The sequence below is a fragment of the Podarcis pityusensis genome (genome assembly GCF_964106645.2).
Source record: "Podarcis pityusensis genome assembly, chromosome: 5".
NCBI classification, from domain to species: domain Eukaryota; kingdom Metazoa; phylum Chordata; class Lepidosauria; order Squamata; family Lacertidae; genus Podarcis; species Podarcis pityusensis.
The window spans coordinates 57997799-58016568 of record NC_138032.1 but is presented as its reverse complement, the minus strand read 5'-3'; the positions used below and the strand labels follow the sequence as shown (position 1 = coordinate 58016568).

The following is an 18770-nucleotide window of genomic DNA, read 5'->3' as shown; positions in this document are numbered from 1 at the left end:
CTCAGGCTAATAAAGGCTGAGTAACTTAAGAATTAGCGTTTCCTTTGGGAACTTCAGGAAGGATTTCCAGTCAGCAACTTCCTGAGGGACTGAGCAATCTTGCCCTCCCCCCCTCCCCCCAGTTTGCATTACAGCCTGCTAAATGGAGCTTTGCTGTTTTATAAAAATGGAGTTTGTCAAATAATAATCTGCAAAGAAAATGCGTCCAATGACAATAGGGCAAAGCACCTAAGGATTTTCTCCCCCTTTTATTTAAACAGGCAAACTTCAACCTGAAGACGTTCTTAACATTCAGAACACAGTGCTTCTTTCTTTCTTTATTTTTTTAGATGGAAAACTAACTGCATACCAGCCTTTCACAAGCTGTGTACTTGCAGTGATACTCTCCTATCAAGCCTTTCAAATTAGGTTTTATCTGAAGATGCTAGGCAGCCTCTAGCAGATCCCTGTGGTTCTGAAAAATGCTGCTGACATTTGGCTTTCTGAGATTGGATTAGAGAGAGATTTAATTGTATGCCTAATTAAATTGAATTCTTCGATAGCATCCAATGCTTTATTCACCATCACAAAACAATGTTACTATTCATTATATAATGTCTCACTTTCTCAGGCTATATGAAAACAATTATTGTCAATGCTCATCCACACTTACATCTTAATTTTAATATAAAAATTAGTGTATAAAAATTGCTTTAAAAGACAATGATACACATAAAAATTTTCTCTTTGTGGAGAAAGCTGTCAAAGAGAATGCAAATTTCTCTTTGTTTTAATAAATGCCCCCCCCATCTTCTTGTAGCTCAAAATACAAAACTGGGTAATAAACTTTTTAACAATATAAACACAACTAAAAATTATTTATTTTTTAAACTAGCTCTTTTAAGAGACACCTGAATCCCAAAACCTACAAGAACTAAATGCAAGAGCAGTAAACAACAATATGCTCTCTCCCTAATCCTCGAAGGCCAGATTAAACAAATATACTTCATAGGGTTTTCTTGGGAAAAGATGTGCAAGTGTGCATATCCCCAGGGAGTGAACTGTGTAACATCATGGGGAAAGGTTACATCCTGTTACTGTTCTGATTACATTCAGAAATGCTGCTTTACAATTAGGGCTTTCTAGAGACTGTTTCTGCCAGTTCTCATATGGTCCTGAGCTTTACTGGGACCCTGGATTTGCTGCAGAAAATATGTGGAAGATGGTGCAGCTTTTAATAACGCAGGCTATGTTTCTAGAAGTGCTAAGAATGTAAGAGCCAAACTACATCAGATCAAAGGTCGTCCAGCATTTAGTTTCCACACTGCAAAACTTCTCTGTGAGAAGTAACCAGTGTTCTGTCAACAGCACACACGCAAATCACGAACGTTTGGCTATATAAAGCACACAAACAAGCAGATTTTGGTTTATGGGTTCAAATAGGCCACAACTTTTTTGGTTACAGATGTGAGCGGTCTGGGTTAGGTACTGGGTGAAGCCGGACTATATCCCGACTCTTGCCAGTCTTCTTCTGGGAGTCCAGATAAGGGTAAACCACTAATAGGGGGAGCTCTATGATTTACATCAGGGATGTCCAACGGGTAGATTAGGACTGGTCAATCTCAGGGAAGTTCAGGTCAATTGCTGTCTTAAAAGCGATCTTTTCTCCCCAACAACTTTGACCTGAACCCTCTGCCATTTTCTGTGAGTAGATAGCAGTCTCTTGGGAGTTGGACAGCCCTGATTTACATCAAATAGGGGCATCCCGAGGGGTCCCCATTGGAGTAATGGTATGGCCCTAGCCCATTGTCTAGGCATTGGACAGAATCCACATCCCACTTTAACAGGATATCCACTTTAAATAGGATACCCTTAATGGGGAGGGGCAGGCGGAGGCTACAACCTCCCCTCCATCCAAACAATGGCTTACCCAATGCCTAACCTCACAAAGCTGTCACGATTGCTACGAGGTAGGCGAAAACCAAATGGCGGAGTCAGTTTGCTAAGGGGAAAAATTCCTGCACAGTCCCAACAATATGGCGACTGACATTAGTCCATGGCAAGGTTGCAATGCATCAAAGCAGGCAAAGAGGGTGAGGAGAGTGGGAGATCTGGGGAAGGGTGCGAGAGGACAGCCTCCCCGTAGCACTGGAGTTTAAATTCCCCGCAGACACAACTCCATCAGTGCTGATTGGACAGTGAGGCCCGCCCCTTGAGTAGGGCACCACCCAGCACCGTCTTCGCGGGGAAGGCGTCTGTCTCTGACCCTCGGCCAGGTTACCATGGAGGTCGGCTGGAATGCCACCTACCGAATAAGATAAGCAGACTTCTCGATAAAAACAGTCTTCTCAGTTCATTAATCCAAAAGCTCTTAAAATGTCACTCCTACTCTGAAAGTGAAGCAGAAATGCCCATCAACATGGGAGGCAGGATTGACACATGCACATACACACACACCCTGCATACTTTATGCCCATATGTGGTCTTCTGAATACACAGAGAGGGCTTTTGTAGTGTAGGCAAATCCAATGCATGGACTGAAGAATCCAACACACTAACAAAAGAAATCTGCAGAGAAGGAATGGATTTGTGCTGCTTCAGAAACTGAATACTGGCTAAATATTGATTTAATATTGGTTATCTTTTGAAACAAGACAACCCTGTGCATTCTGCAGAATTCTCCCTTCTACTCAGCAATTCCACTTTTTCATTCCTACACCTACTTCCTCTAAAACAGAGCCCATTGGGATCGTAATTTGGTATTGAATTTTAAGAAGTCCACTGCGATTCCTATAGTACATCCTTCCCCAAACTGATGCCTTCTAGATGTTTTGGACTACAACTTCCATCAGCACCAGCCAGCTGTGCTTATGGGACTTGTAGTCCTAGACATCTGGAGAACACCATGTTGTGGAAGATTGCTATAGTACAAGCGCAGGCCACTTAACTCACCTGCTGGTCTACATGATTGACAAGAATCAACACAAACCCCACAGTCCACAAATATGGCTTCTGACAAAGTTTAGAGTTCTTGAAGAGGCAAAAGGCACCTGCTATTTCTTGAACACGTTTCCCTTCTAACCAGCTATACTTTGAAATGCTAAAAGAAGAGTGCAGGAATCCACCTTCTGTATGTTCACTAGTGTGGTGTTATTGCTCTTGAAAATAAAGTGATCCCAAATATATCTCTTGATACAAGTTTAAAGACCAATTCATTGTTGGTTTCTTATTTCCAGATAAAATAACAAGTATATGAAGGCCTACTGTCAGGGGTTCAGGGACAGAGGCACAGGATAGGCAGGAGATGGAGAGCGATGGGGATGAATCCCAGGACAGCGAGGAAGAGGATGACAATGACTCAAGAGATTCCATGAGTCTTTCCAGCGAATCAGAGGATTCCCAGAAGGGGGCGCCGGTGGTCAAGGCCAGGGGAGCCCCAGGGGGGAAGTGTCAGGAGCAGGGGGCCAGCGGGGGATCCCAAAGTGGCAGCTGGGCGTCAGGACCAGCCTCCCCGCCAGAGTGCAGCGAAGGGGGTGGAGGTTCCAGTGTATCAGGGGAAGCAGCTCCGGCAGCAGAGAAGGGAGGGAGGTCGGAGCAAGCCACCCTCCCGGAAGGGGAGGGGAGTAGTGAAGGGAGTAGTGTAACTGTCAAAAGGAAGGTTAGAGGTTGGGCGCGCGTGCCAAGTTCAAATGTGGAGGCGCGCGGAAGTACAGGGAGCCCGGAGGAGGAGCCAGGTCCCAAAGCCCGCAGGAGGGGGGAAGAGCAATCTGGGGATTCCGCGTCAGGGGAATCCAGGAGGGGCGAAACCCCAGCGGGCAGGAAGACCCTGCGGAAAAGGAAAGAGAGGAAGAGGTGGAGCAGCGCAAGCCTCTTAAACTGGTGCAGGGGAGGGACTGACTCAGAGGGGACTTCAACGGTCTAAGCGTTGCAGACGTGGGGCTGCGCGCCTCGGATGTGAAGCAAACAATGAACTCCAATAAACAGTTTTGTATATAAGAAGAACTTGGCGTTGGTCTTTTGTGAGCTGAGACCTGAGGCAGCCCTGACACCTACTATGAGCCACTCAAGATGACTTTAATTCCTCTTTCCAGGAGCCTTGTTTTATAACCCAACTCATTACATAGATGTCAGGCCCACTGCTGATTGATTTTTAAATTGGCATGGTTCAAGTGACTAGCGCTGAAGTCATTTATTCTCTGAGAGTAACAAACTAAGGCCCTAGCAAAAATGCTCCTCAGCCATATTTTGTTTAAACAAATGTACCAACACACGGAAAAAAAGCTGAGAGTTTCATTTGTTATCTATCCAACATTTGAAGGTCAGTTACGGATACCCAGGAGTAGAATACTGATGGCAAAAATCAAACCTTAAAACAAAATGACACTGCACTCAGAGCAGCGAAGTTTTAAAGCACACACTTCTGAAAGAAAGGTAATGGTTTTTAAGCAATCAGTAGATTCTTCTCAGTTGCTTCAGCCATCTCCTTCTAAGAAATTTTATACCCATCTCCACTTCACTTCACTTCATCAGGGAGACCAGTTGCATCAAAGTAATGGCAGAGGGATCCTGGTTGCTTTGACTGGCCAATTTTTCTACAGTTCAACCTATTCACCAGCTGCTGTCAGTTACTATAGCAAATGGTTGGCTTCATTACTCTGTGGTGGCCTGCCAACGGAAATGGTTTGTCACCACAGGGCTGAAAAAGGAAGATAAGATAAATTGCCTTTCTGAAGGTACACAGAATAGTTTCTACACACTTGGGTGGGCAGATCACCTGTTTCGGCCTACTTAAAACAATTATGTTTAAGAGGAATGCTGCAACATGCATTAGAATAGCTTAAACTCGTAAATAAGTTACACAACATTACGAGAAGATGACTCCTCTTCCCAGGGGGCGCAGCATTGCTGGTGGGCATCCTGGACGTCACAGGGACCCGGGAGTGGGCGGAGGAATGCTGCCCACATCATTAGGGCTCCTGGCTACATCACGCCCCCCCCCCGCTGACCAATCAGGTTAGCCAGGGGGCGTGGTCACTTGCCGTATAAACCGCGGCACGGCCAAGGGGCAGCCTCCACTCGCCTTCTTGCCCAGAGCCTTGCCAAGCAAAATGTGGCCCAGTAAAAAAATATCACCAGCCTGTTGGGAGATGGTAAAGAAGAGAGTGCCATCCTTCCAGCAACCACCTGCTGCATTTCTGTGCAGGGAATGAAATAGGGTGATTCCTTCCTCTGGCAGGCTGCTTAGTTTCTAAGTTGGGCACAGAAGAGGAACAGAGTATCCCCCCCCCCTTCCTTCACCAACTCACTCACTTGCCTGAATAGAATTCCTTATCAGTTGTGGTCAATTGGCTACTGCTAAGGGACAGGCCCATGGGCTAATTTCAGTTTCATAGGTGAATCAACGCCCTCAGAGCCGGAAGCCTCTCTGACACCAACACAAAAACTGCATCAGACAAGCACACACTAGATAACATTTATAGATAACATCGCAAGTGTCTTCATAGACAACGACCATTGCCCCATCTCAGTTCCCAGTTACAAGATTTATTTGATGATCTTCACTCAGGGGTCAGCAAACTCTTTCAGCAGGGGGCCGGTCCACTGTCCCTCAGACCTTGTGGGGGGCTGGACTATATTTTGGAGGGGGGAAATGAATGAATTCCTATGCCCCACAAATAACCCAGAGATGCATTTTAAATAAAAGGAAACGTTCTATTCATGTAAAACACGCTGATTCACAGACTGTCCGCGGGCCGGATTTAGAAGGTGGTTGGGCTGGATCCGGCCCCTGGACCTTAGTTTGCCTACCCATTATCTTCAGCAAGTTTGGGAATTTCATCATAATGAGATAATGAATCATTGAACTTGCACTGAGAAGCAGCAATAAATAGAACAGAAACATCTCCAGGTTCTACTCCTAAATATCCCCAAAGGGTGGTGTGGGTGTGGGTGGGTGTAAAACAAACATGCATACAGTGGTGCCTCGGTTTAAGAACAGCCCTTTTTACGGTTAGCAAACTTTACCTTGGTCTACAAATGGAAGCCAAACAGTGGAAGGGCACCGGTGGCGGGAGGCCTCATTAGGGAAAGCGCGCCTCAGTTGAAGAACGGCTTTGGTTTAAGAACAGACTTCTGGAAGGATTAAGTTCATAAACCGAGGTACCACTGTATATTTCATTTACAGGGGCATTGTAAAAATATACTAAAAATATACTAAAATATATTAAAAGTTAATGTACCAATTCATTTTTTTAAGAAAGAATTTATCCTGAGACCTCCATTTTAATAGACTGGAATTAGATAATACCGTGGTTTAGTTGCCTTTCTTCTAGTGTTATTTAGATTTACTAAATTGTCTTCCCATTTAATCCTCAATGACTGTTTCTTTTTTAATCTATGTAGGTATGGATCATCTTTTTTAAGATTCAGAGCAAGAAATCACTGAAGTACAATTAAAGCCAGAAGGGATAAATAATTAACTAAACAAAATAAATGATGCTTAATCATTACGATTCAACACGTTAAATAAACTTGTTAAATTCATAAGGATAAATCTACCATCTAACAGCATGCAACTTGTAATTCCTTTTTCGGTGCTTAGCAATTGCTGCATTATTAGACAATAAAAAGGGTTTCTAAAGACAGCAGTTGGTTAAATTTGGAATAATGGATCCTGGAACATATTCATTTAATGTACCCGTCTCGAGATTCAAGTCTACACACTGTTGTGGATATGGCAATATGTCTAGTAATATCAATAGTCTTGGAGGCAGTTTAATTTAATGTCCATGCCCATCACTTGGGAACAACCCATGTGAAGTTCAGGTTCATCAAAGAGTCAAACAGGAAACTCCTGACCTATGCTTCGGTGCTCTTTGTAACAACCCATTCTGTGCATTGTGGGACACCAGGATGAAGGACCAGGCAACCCATTGGCTCCTTCTGACCCCGTTATAAAATGCTTGGGCAACTGATCTTGTTTATGAGGCCTATCAGCCTTGGTGTAGATGCATCTACCCTCGATGTCCCCTTCCCAGACACTGCCTAAAGGTTCATTTCCCAGTATCCCAGTTTACAGCTGCCTGCTCTGCCTACATCAGGAATTAGGGTACATGTGACCCTTGGACATTGTTGGGCTCCAACAGTCTCCTGCCAGGTGGCCAATGGTTCACGTTTGGTGAGAAAGAAGTATAGGGCCACAGAAGAAGAGGAGCTGTGTACAATTCTGGGTGTGGTGAGATACAACAGAGAAAGTGCACAGGAAATAATGAGCTTGTCTTTGGCCAAATTGTGCTAGAGGTGACGTATACTTTTATCATTTTTATTAAAGCATTCTGGTGATTGCCACTATCCATTCTGACCATTTAAATGCAGTAATGACTCTCATAAAGTGGAGACAGTGTCTACACGAGATCTGAATGCACAGAAAGGAAACAAATAGGAGAGCAGGCTTACTTAAGTTCAAGCCTAGCTGAAATAAACAATGACCTCAAAAGGGTCAGAGACAAGCTAGCCTGGGAATATTTTCAGGTTTTTTTTATAATAGAGAAAAGCTGGATGAACTCTCATGCTCTGTTTATAAAAACAAAAATGTGATTTGTCTGTTGGATAAACCACAGAGCAGCATTTTCACAGTGTTCCCTGTAAGTGTACATGAGCAGTCAAGGCTTGGTACTCTTCCCGGGCACTGCTCACTCTTTTCCCCATTCAAAGTGAACTGCTCTCATCACAGCTGTCTTGTAACGCAAGTAGAAGCACAACCCTATAAATAATCTACTCAGATCAGCAGCTAGTTCCACTGAATTCAATGGGCTGACTCCCATGTAAATAGGTATAGGACTGCAGTCTTATACAAATATTCAATCAATACAATTTAAACAAAACATTACAATGCTGTTGCCAGCACAATCAAGTTTTGATAATGAAGTCTGAGGAATTACTCAGATCATTAAGTGTTTTAATGAGCTGTGTTTTTAGCAAGACAACTATATGGCACAGCATAAAGAACATCTAATACAGGGGTCAGCAACCTTTTTCAGCTGTGGTCCACTGTCCCTCTGACCATGTGGTGGGCGGACTATATTTTTTTTGGGGGGGGGGGAATGAACAAATTCCTATTCCCCACAAATAACCCAGAGATGCATTTTAAATAAAAGCACACATTCTACTCATGTAAAAACACGCTGATTCCCGGACCGTCCGCAGGCCGGATTGAGAAAGCAATTGGGTCACATCTGGCCCCCGGGCCTTAGGTTGCCTACCCCTGATCTAATAGCATGGTTTGGATATCTTTTAAACGTCATTTTATGTTATAGAAGAGTATTTTATATTTTTATATAATCTTCACTTTAAAACTTTTGGCTTTATAATGAATTTGTCCTATACTTACATAATCGGTTTGTCATGGGATATATACCGTAAATAATTAAGTTTTTCTACTATTATAGATATATAAAATCCCAACGTCCAGAAACATCATCTGCTAAAAGTATTTACTTATTTAGTCCAGGTATAGTGCCATTAAGCACATGAATGTAGTCAATTATTGTGGATTTGCCTTCAGAAATGGTGTACACAAGAGTGTATAAAATGGAAATGTTATTTCTAGCAACTACACATTGCCTTTCAGACAACAACATGATGACCTATGTCCTTATTCCACTACTCCTGTGACCCATTTTACAAGCATATTTATATCTTAGTGTCCCGTGAAGGTGATTTGTGATTCCTAAAATACTGGGGCCGAAAAGTTCTAGCTTTTGAACAGATGAACAGGAGGACGATTAGCATCATATAATAGATTTAAGATCCATATGTTTGATGCACCTTTTCAATATGACACTCAAAGGTCTGAAATTTTGCCATGGGAAAACCTTAGTCATTTCATTTCATTTGAAACACCCAGATTACTAAAGATACTCACATGCAAAAATGTTTGCATGACCTAGCCATAAGTGATCATCCAGGCTTAGTAAATACTTGTTAATCTTAGTAAATCTCCTTTTATGCTTTATTTTGATATGGAATTTAAGATATTATTATTATTATTATTGTTATTGTTATTGTTATTATTAATACCCCACCCATCTGGCAGAGTTTCCCCAGCCACTCTGGGCGGCTCCCAATCAAGTGTTAAAAACAATACAGCATTAAATATTAAAAACTTCCCTAAACAGGGCTGCCTCCAGATGTCTTTTAAAAATAGGATAGCTGCTTATTTCCTTGACATCTGATGGGAGAGCGTTCCATAGGGCGGGCACCACTACCAAGAAGGCCCTCTGTCTGGTTCCCTGTAACCTCACTTCTCGCAATGAGGGAACCGCCAGAAGGCCCTTGGCGCTGGATCTCAGTGTCCGGGCTGAACGATGGGGGTGGAGATGCTCCTTCAGGTATACAGGACCAAGGCCAAGCTATATTAGTCAAAATATAGCTCTTATATAATCCTGTATAGAAACACAGTAATATGAGAAACTGGAAACCTCTAATATGTAGCAAGCAACACATCAGGATACCCTGGGAATGCAGAGTTATCTGTTTTCAAACACTTGTAAGCTACAAGGAACAAGGGGGATAATCAGAGGTCCCTTTAGCATTCATCTGCCTAAAACCTATCGACATATGCGAGTAAAAGATGGCATGTAGTTGCTGGCAACAAAAATACAAAGGCTTAACATGTGACGTCCCAATAAACCACACAATACTCCAATAATATTATTGTAAGATAGGGATGAATTTGGGCAAGAGGTCGCCCAGGTGACCTCTCATGGGAACCAATTGCTAGAACAATGCTTCTTGCCACAAGACCACTAAAAACCCCAACCTTATACAATTAAAAACCTGTTGCTTATTTCAGTTGCCTGCTTGCTACTCTGCATATACCCAAACATTAGCTAAAGCCGGGTTTGAAGTAACTGCAGAGAAATCAACCCTGGGTGGATACCTGTGGATACACACACCATACTATATCGTTAATCCATGTTCTGTCTGAGAGAATGAGGTCACATAATCACCTAGAAAAATGCCAGTGACACAGAAAAGTCTAGATAGCTTCTAATGGAAAATTACTGTGCTTTTGATAATAAAAGGGGAAGAGCTGATTATCTATCTCTATCTCTATGAGGTAGTCCTTTGTGGCTGTTTTGTTGTTATTGAGGCTATTCTTGGCTATCCAACAGGAAGAAGAAGCCTCAGAGCTACAGCAGAAGCACACACACACAATCTATCACACAGAGAGAAATGTTTTAAGACTTTGTAACAAAAGTTGGGTCCTGCCCTTTCCATTGTTAAGGTATGAAAGGAACTGTGTAGATGCGCTGTATTTGTAGAAGCACCTGCAGCAGCACTTTTATGCAGAAGATACAATCACATAGTACGCTCAACATTGCATGCCTATGCCAAAAATTGACCTCAGAAGTGTTTGTTTCCTGTAACAGAGAGTTGCCTAACAGGTATCTATTATGTGACTAAGGCTGCATAAATACTGTATTACTGTTTACACTGGCATCAATGAGTCCCCACAACTTGGTGTTTGAAGCTGTGCGTGCATTATGCGAGCCACAGTCCATATCTATCCTCTAGTTTCTTGAGCAATACTGCTGTTTGATGTGTTTCCCACCAAACCAGCTTCCATCCGATTTGAAAACGTAAGCCATGCTCATTAAGCTGAGGTGAGTACGTTTGAGAAAGCCCTTGCGCATGTGTAGATGACAGCACACGCATGGATGAAAAGCTTCAAGAAGAGGAGTTTGGTACATGTATGGGGGGGTGTTGCTGCATGGGGAAACCAAACAGGTAATATGCATCAGGTGAAGACATCCCCATTCCCTCTCTGGCATGCAAATGTGACTTGAAAATCCGAGGAGGGAGGGAAAACCACACTGCAGTCTAGGCTGCTAATGTGTACAGTTTTGCCCAAGGCCATAGTAAAGAAGAATGTACATAAGAGCTCTGTTTCTTTGGGACACACAATAAACATCTGGAAACAGCATTTATTGTTCCAAATGGTGACCCTTTTTATTTATTTATATGATCATTTAGCTTGTTAGTTCTTTAACTATAATAACAGTATGTATAGTTATGCTTCCTGGTCTGCCTTCTCCTGCTACAGGAGTCTTTCCAAGGAGAACGTGTACTATTTCAGCAACTTAAAAATCAAACCCACCTAAGTTTTAACAGCATATATACTTTTAACTCCACATCTTCCAATAAATGTTAATCTGGGATAATAAAAGCTCTTTAATACAGCGATGCCTTTCCGTTTTCCTGTCAATTTGTGAAGCCATGAATACCTGGTAAAAGCTATTTATGCACAGGTCAATGAAATGCTCATGGTCTCCTGTAGTTTTGAACACTGTCACTCACTAACAGTTGCTGAGCTCTGCTAAAGGTAAAATGGAGGCTGACATTCAGCAAGGGCACAGTGCATGCTAGGAAACTCAGCCTTTTTCCTGCTCTCTCCTCCCATAGGACACAAATTTTATGAAAACATGACCCCTTGTCTCCTTAGAATCTCCCCTCCCCTCCCCGGTTACCTTGGTATGGGATACACACTTGTATTTTCTGACTCCCTGCAAAAAGGCCGCACTGTGAAACAAAGCTCAGTCAGGAAACATAAAGAAGTTAGAATGTGCTTCTGGGGGAGAACATAACGTTTCCTATCTTTATGCAATTAAATACGTTACAAACAGGCTGATGAAAGAACAGAAAACCCAATAAAAGCATAAAAAGCTATCTCACACTTTCTGCTGTCGGGAGAGCGAAATATATTTAGTGCTGATGCTAGGAAAAATCATTTAATCAAGCGCACAGGCCAGACCTTCAGCTGTGCTCTCTAGGGACTATATCAAGTTATGCAGGCACTCTCTGAAAGAGAATTAAACATTAATATTACTCATCACTTCAATTTAAGCAAAATACTGCCTCATAAAGGAAGACAAAGTTTAAAACTACACAAATAAATATTCCTATTGTAGTAAGAAACCGGGCTGAAAATGTTATAGTTTGTATATAAACTTCGCAAATTGGATGAGGGACTTACACACACTGCAGTAATCTAAGGTTCATGATTTTTATATATCTGAACACTTCAGATACTAAAATCATTCAAATCTGGGGTGTGCTGTCATAAAGATAGATTTTTAGTGACTCTGACATTCTCACCTAGAAAGCAGAGTAAAAGCTTGAAGACAGAATGTGTGTAGGAGCTTTCCCTTGAGAAATCCAGATCTCAATGCCAAGTCACTCTGATACCTACCAGTGTGTACTAGAATATTGAGAACCAATGACAAGAGGGGCAAATAAAGATTCAGGTTCATCAAAGGATCCCTAGAATGTGTGCATGAGACTAATAATAATAATAATATATTATTTATACCCCAGCTGGGTTTCCCCAGCCACTCTGGGCAGCTTCCAACAAAAGATAAAAAATACATTAAAACATCAGTCATTAAAAACTTCCCTACACAGGGATGCCTTCAGATGTCTTCTAAACATCAGGTGGTTGTTTATTTCTTTGACATCTGGTGGGAGGGCGTTCCACAGGGCGGGCGCCATTACCGAGAAGGCCTCTGCCTGGTTCCCTGTAACTTCACTTCTCGCAGTGAGGGAACTGCCAGAAGGCCCTCGGCGCTGGACCTCAGTGTCTGGGTTGAATGATGCTAGGTGGAGACGCTCCTTCAGGTATACAGGACCGAGGCTGTTTAGGGCTTTAAAGGTCAGCACCAAAACTTTGAATTGTGCTAGAAAATGTAAACTTTGATAGATGTTTTGACATCATGGAGCCTATTGCCTTGGATCTTGAAGTTCAAGCCTTTCTTTTACCATGTGAACAGAGATAATCATAGCCTCTAAAATGCGCTAGCTTACCCTTACCCCCAAGGGCATGCTCTATAGGGAGTTGGCATCAGACACCAGGCCTATTGGCAGACTAGCTCTGTGTTAAAAAGATGTCTGCAAACAAGACATGAGGGCTTGCCACATCAGCCCTGCTATGTGGGAATTCCTTGCAGTGCCTGGAGACAGACAGTCCGGTCATGTATTCACAGCAGTAACCTGATAAGGAATGACTGCTGGGAGGAGTGCAGGGAGAAAAAACGCCATGGTGCACCTGTAGCAATAAGATGGGATGCCTTCATCTGCCCCACCTGCAATAAAACATGTCTCTCCCGTATTGATCTCTGCAGCCACAGCAGGCGCTGCAACCGTCCAACTGTTTGACTTCACCCCAAAAGGCGCACTTCTCCATTGACTCCCGAGACAGACAGATGCCAACAACCCTTATCCATGATATAGCTATTAGAGACATTTCAGAGGTCTGTTCAGGGGGAAATCCCACACTCCTGATATTATTAGTATTAGTATTAGTATTAGTATTAACTATGTTTGCTTAGATGTTTATTTCACAAAGGTGAACTCAAATAAACTCAGAACCATACATTAAAAGCAAGTGAGTAAAAAACCTAAAATGCTCACCAAAAATATGCATGAAACTGTAGATCCAACTTCCAACTTAACCAACCCCACTAAAAAATGAGCAGAAAATTAAGGTCTGGCTAAAATAAATGTTGTCTTTGTTACATTGATAGCTAATAGTACACTGAAAAAAGCATATAGCCGAAATATAATATTATTTAATCACCCAACGGGCTGTGTGCTTCTACATGAATTCCAAATTATGACCCAGAAATAATTGGTAGACTGTCCTGACATTCTTTTAATGGAACCGGACAAAAGACTTCATTTTTATTAAATTCTGCTGCCTTAGAAAGATAAGAAGCAGAATTCCCTGCAGGCATTCAGAGGAAAAAGCATAATTTGAAGTAATGTTTAAGTCTTGAACTACAAGGTAGAAGATTATCTACTTATTTTAAGTGAGAGACTTAACTTTATAAAATGAACCTTGAATAAATCTTATGAACGACATGAGGTTTAACTGCACTTCATCTTCTGGCACAAGCATTGGGGCCAATATTTCTAGGGCTGGCCTGCAGCAGGGGGCAACAGGATGAAAAGCAATTGGCTTCAGACAACACCATGAGAGCATGATAGATGAAGGTGAACATTAGTCTCTGAACAGTGCATCAAGAGCTTTTAAAAGCATGAGCACATTTCACTTATTTTATTGGTCCAGCCCTACAAAAATCCCATATTAGGTGATGATGATATGACAGGTTAGGTCATGAGAAGTTTTTTGGGTGAAGGATTCCTAAATGAAAGGTCTATCAAATTCCTTGTCAACTCCAAAAAACCCAACACTTTAGACATGTTTGAATTCTTCAACATGAATTAACTGTTAACAACATCACTGAGAATGGGATATTCAAAATGCAGAAGGAAGCCTAATTACATATCTTCCATATACAGTGGTGCCCCGCAAGACGAATGCCTCGCAAGACGGAAAACTCGCTAGACGAAAGGGTTTTCCGTTTTTGAGCTGCTTCGCAAGACGAATTTCCCTATGGGCTTGCTTCGCAAGACGAAAACGTCTTGCAAGTTTGTTTCCTTTTTCTTAACACCGTTAATACAGTTGCGACTTGACTTCTAGGAGCAACTCATAGAATGCAGTGTACATAGTAGCCTTTTTTGAGGTTTTTTAAGACTTTGGTGATTTTTGAAACTTTTCCAAAACTTCTTTTGCAGCCATTTGGTAAGTTAAGCTTTTAAAACTTTTTTGGGGGGGTTTGGATTTTGGGTTGGGGTGTTTGGAATTCAAGGACTTGGTGTTGGGAAGGGGTTTGCAAGAATCTGGAAGCTTGTGTGTTTTTTTTCTGCATTTTTATGATTTTCTGTGACCATTGGGCCACTCTGCTGTTTTTTTAAAAAATTTCTGGATTTGAATTTCTGTGTGCTGGGTGGCTGGGGGAACAGTTGGGGAGGGGTTTGCAAGAATCTGGAAGCTTGTGGTTTTATTTTCTGCATTTTTATGATTTTCTGTGACCATTGGGCCACTCTGTTTTTTTAAAAAAAATCTGGGTTTGAATTTCTGTGTGCTGGGTGGCTGGGGGAACAGTTGGGGAGGGGTTTGCAAGAATCTGGAAGCTTGTGGTTTTTTTCCTGCATTTTTATGATTTTCTGTGACCATTGGGCCACTCTGCTGCTTTTTTAAAAAAAATTCTGGGTTTGAATTTTGAAATGCTCTTTACAGTATGTGTGACTTTAAAGAGCACTTAATAAACTCTTGTTGTACCAAATTTGGCTTTGTTTGGACTTTTTTTGACCATAGGAACGCATTAATTGATTTTCAATGCATTCCTATGGGAAACTGTGCTTCGCAAGACGAAAAATTCGCTAGACGAAAAAATTCGTGGAACGAATTAATTTCGTCTTGCGAGGCACCACTGTACAGCCCTAGACTTCAGTTTTTATTCTGTAACATGCACTGTGTATTAACATGAACTGCAATACAAATAGGAAACCTTAATAATCAAATACAGTCTACCTAATGCTCCCAAAATCTAAACTCACATTTCAGAAATGTATCAAAAAGCATATCATTACAGATACATTAGCATGAAATGGAGAATTAAGAGCAAATATAAAATGTTAAGATGCCCACTTCATTTTGTGTGACCTGTCAATTCTATATCACCAGGTAACTCTATTATTTGACTATGATCAAATAACAATACATATCCCATAAACTAAGGTATCATATCTTGCATAATGATAGTTTGAATGAGAAACCTGCAAAGTTCATTGTTAAAAAGTCATGATAATCATTACATTTTACTCTGAATTTAATTTCAGCACTGAAATATTTTGATAATAAGTCTAAAATACCTTACTGAACATTAAATTATCTTTTCAGATTACAGAACTTTAATCTCAAATTCCATTTACATTATTTCAAGTACAAGGCAACCGTTTCCAAACTTAGCAGTCTGAAAAAAGCAGCTTCCATAAAGTTAAGAGTAGAACTTAGGACTAAGTTCCAAGATATATTTTTAATACCTACAGTACTGATGTATGCGTGAAGTTTGTGATATGTTGGTAATCACTGTTCAAGTATCACAGCAATGCTTGCATTAATTAGCTCTATAGGTTTATGCTTTTCAGCTGCTCATGAAACACTAGGGAAAATCCAGATTTCCTTATATATAGCCATCTAGAAATGAATAATTGAATAAACAGGGAATTAGTTTCTATTTTGCAATTGTAATTATTATTATTTTTTTGTTAAAGCTATTATTTTGAATGATCTAAACTTCATTTATATTCTTTTGAAACAAGTCTTTTAGCAGCCCTGTCCTAATTGCAGAAGAAACACCGCCTGCAAGTTTGCTTGCTTGTTTTTAAACCATGCTTCTCTAAACAACTATTCTCTTAGCTATATTATTAATAAATGGAAGATATCTATCTCAGTATGGTTTGTGTTCAGCAAAACAAGAACTGCTTTCTCTATGGAGACTTTTAGGTTTAAAGGCAAAATAATAATAAAGACAAAATACCTCATTAACTTGGTGTAATTATAGTTAATGTTATCACCATTTATTTTTATTATTCATATAGCGCTGTCACAGTATTAGTGATTTCACAGAGCTAAATGCAATAAGCTTGCGGTTTGAAATTAGAACCATAAAGAGGCAACAAAGATAGTAAACTATAACTGTAAAGGTAAAGGTACCCCTGCCCGTACGGGCCAGTCTTGCCAGACTCTAGGGTTGTGCGCTCATCTCACTCTATAGGCCGGGAGCCAGCGCTGTCCGCAGACACTTCCGGGTCACGTGGCCAGCGTGACAAGCTGCATCTGGCGAGCCAGCGCAGCACACGGAACGCCGTTTACCTTCCCGCTGGTAAGCGGTCCCTATTTATCTACTTGCACCTGGGGGTGCTTTCGAACTGCTAGGCTGGCAGGCGCTGGGACCGAACGATGGGAGCGCACCCTGCCGCGGGGATTTGAACCGCCGACCATGCGATCGGCAAGTCCTAGGCGCTGAGGTTTTACCCACAGCGCCACCCGCGTCCCAATTATAACTGTAACCTTGTGTAAAGGATCAACTTTCAAGTCACGTACCTGGCAGAAATTCTCCAAAACAAGAGGCAAGTAGTACTGTGTACACAAGTTAGTCATGTCAATTAGTTTCAATCTGTTTACTCTGAGTAGGAATGGCTCTGGATACAGCCCTCTGCTTCTTCAAAGAAAGAGACATGATACTGAACTATCTAATCTGCTCCACATCTTTTTGGGCCACAACAGGAATACCCTGAAATTTCCGCAGACACGTTGTTACTCTACCCATCCCCACACCGAGGCATGTAGAAGAATCCACACACGATTCAATTCTGTGTTCCCCACTCCCCATCATCTGCAACTCAGGAAATACATCAATCACAACACTAACCTGTGCATCAGCATACAACTACCATCTTCTCAATGCACCCCTGGACAGTGCAGCAATGCACAGCACACTCCTCAGGAATAAGGGAAGAGGAATTTTGCGTGGACCCCTTCAGATAGTATAGAAATCTACTCTGGTATTGTGACTAAGTACTTCTGCTACTACGCCCAAGGCTGAGGTGCTCAGTGAAGAGTATTTTTTTTGTATCGTATAACCCCAGCTGCACAAAGTGTGATGCTATCTACAGCCTCGGAAACAATCCAGACATCACAATTAAAGATGCTGGAAAAAGAGGAGGTATTTTTCTCACTAACCAGTTGCATGTGTACAGAAGATCTCCAGCACCAATTTTTGCAGAAACAAATCTGCACAGATGTGTCATTGCACATATGTTTTATCTATATGTGGATATATGCACCGAGGAACTATGGGTGTTTATAATAATAAGTAAATTGTCTTTATTAATGGGAATTCTTGAAATAATAATCTTCTTGTGCCATAATTATAAGTAACCATATTACATTGTTTGATCTTCAGAGGCTGTCACAGCAATAATGCTCAGCTCCCATTTCTCATTAATAAATACTGAAAATTTAAGTCAAATCATTTGTTTTACTTGGTAAAGCTTGCACAGAGCAAATCAGATACATAATTTTAATATAAAGCCTAATTAAGAAACAGCATACTTTCAGTCTTATCAGCAATGCAACATAAAATTATGAAGTCTGCACTAATTAATGCATTGTGTCAAGTCTTAAATTATACATCCTAAATGCCAGAAGCTATAATTCTAAATACAAGGTAGTTTAACCACCTCTCTCACCTAATAGCCACAGTTAATTAGCAACTCAGTTGTAGTGATGCACATGATAAAATATTGCTAAAGATGCTTGAAAGAACATGTCAGTTTAAGGGTGGAATTTAACTAGATTCTCTTATAGTTCAGTTTCAAGCCAATTACCACCATGTGAAACTTTTTTCCAATAAAACTCCCCTTTTGGGAGAAAAATACCCAACTCATCAGAAATGAAATGCTAACATATGAGCAAGTAAGAGCTAGCAATTGATTTTTGTTTTGTTGTATAAATAATGCAGACTTTGGGAAGGGGACAATAGAAATATCATACCATTTTGTTTCATACTCAAGCCAACCAAGGGTTCTGAGATGTATTGTGTGAGGATTCAATAGGCACCAACCACAATATCCAATAAGAAACCATATCCCTAAAATTGTAGAACTCAGCACTGGCTTCTAAACCTCTAAGAAACCTCCAAAAGCCCAATAAAATTATGTCTAACTTAAGAGTAGGGACGTGAGTGGCGCTGTGGTCTAAACCACTGAGCCACTTGGGCTTGCCGATCAGAAGGTCGGCGGTTCAAATCCCCACGACGGGGTGAGCTCCCGTTGCTTGGCCCCTGTTCCTGCCAACCTAGCAGTTCGAAAGCATGCCAAAA

The 18770-nt window shown here is 41.3% G+C and overlaps 1 protein-coding gene across 8 annotated transcripts in view; it reads right to left on the bottom strand.

Annotated features, from left to right (window-relative positions):
• Nucleotides 1-18770, bottom strand: part of PTPRE (protein tyrosine phosphatase receptor type E) — a 148449-nt gene that overhangs the window by 48404 nt on the left and 81275 nt on the right. Inside the window, exon 1 of one of the 8 annotated variants that reach the window (XM_081005244.1) lies at nucleotides 2289-2322. The exons of the other annotated variants lie outside the window; for them this stretch is intronic. The gene's annotated coding sequence lies outside the window, so the exon portion shown is untranslated. Of the gene's footprint in view, nucleotides 1-2288; nucleotides 2323-18770 lie in introns of those variants that run through there. 8 annotated transcript variants of the gene reach the window in all.